The following is a 6000-nucleotide window of genomic DNA, read 5'->3' as shown; positions in this document are numbered from 1 at the left end:
AACCATTCCACGTTCAAAATCACTTAAATCCCCTTTCTTCCTCATTCTGATGCTCGGTTTGAACTTCAGCATGTCGTCTTCACCTCATCTAGATTCCTAAATCTATTGAGTTGCTGCCATGTGATTGGCTGATTAGCAATTTGTGTTACCATGCAACTGAACAGTTGTACCCAATAGAGTGGCCTGTATATGTACTGAATGTGTGTGCTGTCTTGCATGGAGATTATGTGCCACTACTGGAAAAGGTTGGCCATAGACATTTTGCTGGCATCAGGTATAAAGCACTTTGAACAAACAGTTTATTTCCATGTTAGACACACAGAGATTAATTATAATCCTATCTACCTTCTAATAATTGCAGTGTCAAAACAGGTGTTTTGCTCTGTATGTGGAAAATCAGAAAAAGGCCAAACAGAGGAGCAAAGCACCAGGGTATTCACTATGCCATTTCTGCCTGTTGACTTCATATGTAAATTGAAAACAAGCGTTTTTTGGTAAGCTCTTATAGGAGCTTATGCTGAAAGTGTGTTTAAACAGCAATAAAGGTGTCTTGCGTATTCAATATGTTATGGAATTACTTTTGTAGTGTTTGGTTTATGTTTGATATTAGTCTTTTGGTGTACTCAAGGATTACTCATTTATATTATTTATATTCTTCAGTTGACACATAAAAGGTACATTTTCTTATCATTAAGTAATGTTTCAACAGGATGTAGGATAAGAAACCACAGTTGCATCTTTATTTTTAACTGAGCTTATCTGTATCACCTCATTGTCATGTCATATCAACCCTGCGCTGACCTTTACGGGTGGGGGGGTGGAATTGTTGACATAAGATATAAAAACATTTTACATGTACCAATCAGACAAAAATTGTGTGGTGTATTCAGATGATGTAACCCCGAGTCTGTTTTCCTGTTCCTTTTATTTTAATATTTAATTCTTATCAATTATAATTATTACTTATGATTCAGGTAAACCGGAACCGGGAACACTTCCCATAACACCCGATGTATTTGCTACATCGGTAGAAGAATGGCATCTACGCTAATATTTGTCTGTTTCTCTCTTATTCCGAGGTCACCGTAGCCACCAGATCCAGTCTGTGTCCAGATCAGAGGGTCACTGCAGTCACCCGGATCCAGTACGTATCCAGACCAGATGGTGGATCAGCACCTAGAAAGGACCTCTACTGCCCTGAAAGACAGCGGAGACCAGGACAACTACAGCCCCAACTGATACAGATCCCCTGTAAAGACCCTGTTTCAGAGGACCACCAGGACAAGACCACAGGAAACAGATGATTCTTCTTCCAATCTGGCTTTGCTGCAACCTGACATTGAACTGCTGGTTTTGTCTGGTCAGATGAGAACTGGCCCCCCGACTGAGCCTGGTCTCTCCCAATGTCTTTTCTCCATTCTGTCACCGATGGAGGTTTGGTTCCTTGCCACTGTCGCCTCTGGCTTGCTTAGTTGGGGACACTTCATTTAAAACAATATCGTTGACTTGATTGCAAATGATTGCACAGATACTATTTAAACTGAACTGAGATGATGACATCACTGAATTAAAAAAAAAACATCACTGTCTGGGCCAACCAGAAACCGTGGATGACAGGTGAAGTCTACAGACTCCTGAAGACATGGAACACTGCCTTCAGAGCAGGAGATGAGGTGGGCTTGAGAACAGCCAGGGCCAACCTGTCCTGCGGCATCAGAGAGGCTAAGAGACAGTACTCCAGGAAGTTAGCCCATCAATTCAGTGACAGCAGAGACACTCAGAGCCTGTGGCAGGGGATACAGACCATTATGGTCTACAAGCCCCCACCACAGACCTGTGACAACAACACCTCTCTGCTGAATGAGCTGAACACCTTCTTCCCTATCTTTGAGCAACAATCAATCAATCAATCAATCAATCACCTTTATTTATATAGTGCTTTAAACAAAATACATTGCGTCAAAGCACTGAACAACATTCATTTGGAAAACAGTGTCTCAATAATGCAAAATGATAGTTAAAGGCAGTTCATCATTGAATTCAGTTATGTCATCTCTGTTCAGTTGAAATAGTGTCTGTTTTTATTTGCAATCAAGTCAATGATATCGCTGTAGATGAAGTGACCCCAACTAAGCAAGCCAGAGGCGACAGCGGCAAGGAACCGAAACTCCATCGGTGACAGAATGGAGAAAAAAACCTTGGGAGAAACCAGGCTCAGTTGGGGGGTCAGTTCTCCTCTGACCAGACGAAAACCAGTAGTTCAATTCCAGACTGCAGCAAAGTCAGATTGTGCAGAAGAATCATCTGTTTCCTGTGGTCTTGTCCTAGTGCTCCTCTGAGACAAGGTCTTTACAGGGGATCTGTATCTGGGGCTCTAGTTGTCCTGGTCTCCGCTGTCTTTCAGGGATGTAGAGGTCCTTTCTAGGTGCTGATCCACCATCTGGTCTGGATACGTACTGGATCCGGGTGACTGCAGTGACCCTCTGTTTTGGACACAGACTGGATCTCGTGGCCACGGTGACCTCGGAACAAGAGAGAAACATACAAATATTAGCGTAGATGCCATTCTTCTAATGATGTAGCAAGTACGGTGTTATGTGAAGTGTTTCCGGTTCCGGTTTACCTAATTAATGCAGCCTAAAAATCCTTTAACGGATTTGGATATTAAAAGCATATTAGTATGTTATGTGTATGCCAGGTTAAAGAGATGGGTCTTTAATCTAGATTTAAACTGCAAGAGTGTGTCTGCCTCCCGAACAATGTTAGGTAGGTTATTCCAGAGTTTAGGCGCCAAATAGGAAAAGGATCTGCCGCCCGCAGTTGATTTTGATATTCTAGGTATTATCAAATTGCCTGAGTTTTGAGAACGTAGCGGACGTAGAGGAGTATAATGTAAAAGGAGCTCATTCAAATACTGAGGTGCTAAACCATTCAGAGCTTTATAAGTAATAAGCAATATTTTAAAATCTATACGATGTTTGATAGGGAGCCAGTGCAGTGTGGACAGGACCGGGCTAATATGGTCATACTTCCTGGTTCTAGTAAGAACTCTTGCTGCTGCATTTTGGACTAGCTGTAGTTTGTTTACCAAGCGTGCAGAACAACCACCCAATAAAGCATTACAATAGTCTAACCTTGAAGTCATAAATGCATGGATTAACATTTCTGCATTTGACATTGAGAGCATAGGCCGTAATTTAGATATATTTTTGAGATGGAAAAATGCAGTTTTACAAATGCTAGAAACGTGGCTTTCTAAGGAAAGATTGCGATCAAGTAGCACACCTAGGTTCCTAACTGATGACGAAGAATTGACAGAGCAGCCATCAAGTCTTAGACAGTGTTCTAGTTTATTATAAGCAGAGTTTTTAGGCCCTATGATTAACACCTCTGTTTTTTCTGAATTTAGCAGTAAGAAATTACTCGTCATCCAATTTTTTAGATCGACTATGCATTCCATTAGTTTTTCAAATTGGTGTGTTTCACCAGGCTGCGAGGAAATATAGAGCTGCGTATCATCAGCATAACAGTGAAAGCTAACACCATGTTTCCTGATGATATCTCCCAAGGGTAACATATAAAGCGTGAAGAGTAGCGGCCCTAGTACTGAGCCTTGAGGTACTCCATACTGCACTTGTGATCCATATGATACATCTTCATTCACTGCTACGAACTGATGGCGGTCATATAAGTACGATTTAAACCATGCTAATGCACTTCCACTGATGCCAACAAAGTGTTCAAGTCTATGCAAAAGAATGTTGTGGTCAATTGTGTCAAACGCAGCACTAAGATCCAATAAAACTAATAGAGAGATACACCCACGATCAGATGATAAGAGCAGATCATTTGTAACTCTAAGGAGAGCAGTCTCAGTACTATGATACGGTCTAAATCCTGACTGGAAATCCTCACATATACTATTATTCTCTAAGAAGGAATATAATTGTGAGGATACCACCTTTTCTAGTATCTTGGACAGAAAAGGGAGATTCGAGATTGGTCTATAATTAACAAGTTCTCTGGGGTCAAGTTGTGGCTTTTTTATGAGAGGCTTAATAACAGCCAGTTTGAAGGTTTTGGGGACATATCCTAATGACAATGAGGAATTAATAATAGTCAGAAGAGGACCTATGACTTCTGGAAGCACCTCTTTTAAGAGCTTAGATGGTATAGGGTCTAACATACATGTTGTAAGTTTAGATGATTTAACAAGTTTATACAATTCTTCCTCTCCTATAGTAGAGAATGAGTGGAACTGTTCCTCAGGGGGTCTATAGTGCACTGTCTGATGTGATACGGTAGCTGACGGCTGAATGGTTGCAATTTTATCTCTAATAGTATCGATTTTAGAAGTAAAGTAGTTCATAAAGTCATTACTGTTGTGGTGTTGGGAAATGTCAACACTTGTTGAGGCTTTATTTTTCGTTAATTTAGCCACTGTATTGAATAAATACCTGGGGTTATGTTTGTTTTCTTCTAAAAGAGAAGAAAAGTAATCAGATCTAGCAGTTTTTAATGCTTTTCTATAGGATATGCTACTTTCCCTCCAAGCAATACGAAATACCTCTAGTTTTGTTTTCCTCCAGCTGCGCTCTATTTTTCGGGCTGCTCTCTTTAGGGTGCGAGTATGCTCATTATACCATGGTGTCAAACTGTTTTCCTTAACCTTCCTTAAGCGTAAAGGAGCAACTGTATTTAAAGTGCTAGAAAAGAGAGAGTCCATAGTTTCTGTTACATCATCAAGTTGTTCTGAGGTTTTGGATATGCTAAGGAATTCGGATACATCAGGAAGATAACTTAAAAAGCAGTCTTTTGTGGTAGAAGTGATGGTTCTTCGATACTTGTAACAAGAAGTAGAATTTACAATTTTGGCTATATGAAGTTTACACAGAACTAAATAATGATCTGAGATATCATCACTTGGCTGAATAATTTCAACACTATCAACATCAATTCCATGTAACAGTATTAAATCTAGAGTATGATTTCGACAATGAGTAGGTCCTGAAACATGTTGTCTAACACCAATAGAGTTCAGAATGTCTATAAATGCTGATCCCAATGCATCTTTTTCATTATCGACATGGATATTAAAATCACCAACTATTAAGACTTTATCTGCAGCCAGAACTAACTCGGATGTAAAATCACCAAACTCTTTAATAAAGTCTGTATGGTGCCCTGGTGGCCTGTATACAGTAGCCAGTACAAACATAACAGGGGATTTATCATTTACATTGGTTTCTCTGGATAATGTTATATGAAGCACCATTACTTCAAACGAGTTATACTTGAAGCCTGCCCTCTGAGAAATCCTGAAAACGTTGTTATAAATTGAAGCAACTCCTCCCCCTTTGCCTTTTAGACGCGGCTCGTGTTTATAACTATAATCTTGGGGGGTGGACTCATTTAAAATAATGTAATCATCAGGTTTTAGCCAAGTTTCTGTCAAACAGAGCACATCTATATTATGATCAGTTAGCATATTATTTACAAAAAGTGTTTTCGTAGAAATGGATCTGATATTCAATAAGCCAATCTTTATCATTTGTTTATCCATATTGCATTTGTTTTTTATTTGTTGAACCTCAATTAAATTGTTAACCTTAACTTGGTTTGGACGTTTTTTGTATTTTCTAGTTCGGGGAACAGACACAGTCTCTATAGTGTGATATCTAGGTGAAAGAGTCTCTATGTGCTGAGAATTAACTGACCTTATCAACAAAATCAACAAAACAGCACCACTGCACAGAAGACTCCACCTCCTCCCGGCGACCAGGTGATGACGCTGACCCCAGATAGCGTGAGGAGATCCTTCAGCAGGATCAACGCACGCAAAGCTCCGGGTCCAGACAAAATTCCTGGGCATGTACTGAGAGACTGTGCAGCAGAACTCACTGATGTCTTCACAGACATTTTCAACATCTCACTTAGTCAGGCTGTTGTTCCCACAAGCTTCAAAATTACCATCCTTAATTCCAGTCATGAAGAAGCCAT

Source organism: Carassius auratus, unplaced genomic scaffold (assembly GCF_003368295.1).
Source record: "Carassius auratus strain Wakin unplaced genomic scaffold, ASM336829v1 scaf_tig00215926, whole genome shotgun sequence".
Classification (NCBI taxonomy): Eukaryota; Metazoa; Chordata; class Actinopteri; order Cypriniformes; family Cyprinidae; genus Carassius; species Carassius auratus.
The sequence above is the reverse complement of the archived record's forward strand: the minus strand, read 5'-3'. Positions refer to the sequence as shown.